This window comes from Protobothrops mucrosquamatus, unplaced genomic scaffold (assembly GCF_001527695.2).
Source record: "Protobothrops mucrosquamatus isolate PMUCROS unplaced genomic scaffold, P.Mucros_1.0 scaffold718, whole genome shotgun sequence".
NCBI classification, from domain to species: domain Eukaryota; kingdom Metazoa; phylum Chordata; class Lepidosauria; order Squamata; family Viperidae; genus Protobothrops; species Protobothrops mucrosquamatus.
This window is the reverse complement of record NW_015386998.1, coordinates 572935-574347: the sequence shown is the minus strand read 5'-3', so window position 1 is coordinate 574347 and position 1413 is coordinate 572935.

Sequence of the window (1413 nt, the reverse complement as noted above, 5' to 3'; positions counted from 1 at the left end):
TAAGATTGTAACCTCAGAGGAGGGGCCAAGGCGTCGGGATAGAATGTATATAATGTGTGTCTTTGTTGTGACTAGGTGTGGCTCAAATATTTATTTGGAGTCCACCACGCTTTGCAAACCGTTGTATCCAATAAATCTCTGTCTAATTTCAACTTGCTGTTTGGTGTTATTCAGTGGGCTAGAATTTCTACCAACAGAAAGGAACTAAGAAAAAACTAAGATGGTCGTTGAATAAATCCATACTGAAAGAAAAAGAATTCTTACAATTAGCAATGAAAGAAATGGAATTTTTCTTTAAAATTAATAAGAAAGAAGACACCTCTATTCAAAATGTATGGGATATGGCGAAAGCATATTTCAGAGGTTTGGTTATAACTTATGTGGCTAAAAAGAATAAAGAAAAGAAACAAACACAGCTCAGATTGAAAGAACAATTTAGCAATTTGGAATCTGAGTTACGTGTTGACCCACAAAAGAAAAAGTTGAAGACACAAATGGAATTAATAAAACATAAGTTAAATTTACTTGAGATGGATATAATGGCACAACAGATTAATCGATCGAAACAGAACTTTTTTTAAAATGCTAATAAACCGGGAAGATAGCTTGCATATAGACTGAAAAAAGAAAAGGGAAAAAGATTGATAAGTAAACTACAAGACTCAAAAGGCGAGTTATATTGCCATAATGATGTAATGAAAAAAATTTCTAAGGACTATTATGAGACATTCTATAAGGCAGAGATGATTTCTAAGGAGGCAATACAGGACTATTTAAAAGAAGCGAATCTTCCAAAGGTGCCCGAGACCATGTGACATATGTTAAATGAAAAAATAACAATGATGGAGATTACAGAGGCAATAAAAAGGCAAAAGGAGAATAAAACTCCGGGACCTGATAGACTTCCTGCAGAATTTTACGTAGCCCTCCAAGATATAATAAGTCCAATTTTGAAAGATTTGTGCAATGAAACCTTTTCAGAGAAAAAAATACCAAATTCGTGGCCTGAAGCTAATATTACTTTGATACCCAAAGAAGATATTGATTGCACACAAATTAAAAACTATAGACCAATATCTCTACTAAACATGGACTATAAAATTTTCACTGCAATAATGGCGGAAAGAATGAAGAAATTTTTGACTGAATTTATTCACTCAGACCAAAATGGCTTTTTGCCCAAAAGGCAGATAAAGAATAACCTAAGGATCATCTTAAATGTTTTGGAATATTATGAAAATCATCCTGGGAAACAGATGGCACTTATATTTCTTGACGCACAAAAAGCCTTTGATAATTTAAATTGGCAATTTATGTTTCAACAGTTGAAGGAAATGGATTTTGGTGAAAACTTTATAAATGCTATTCAAGCAATTTATAAGAAACAAACAGCAAGGATACTTTTAAATGGAG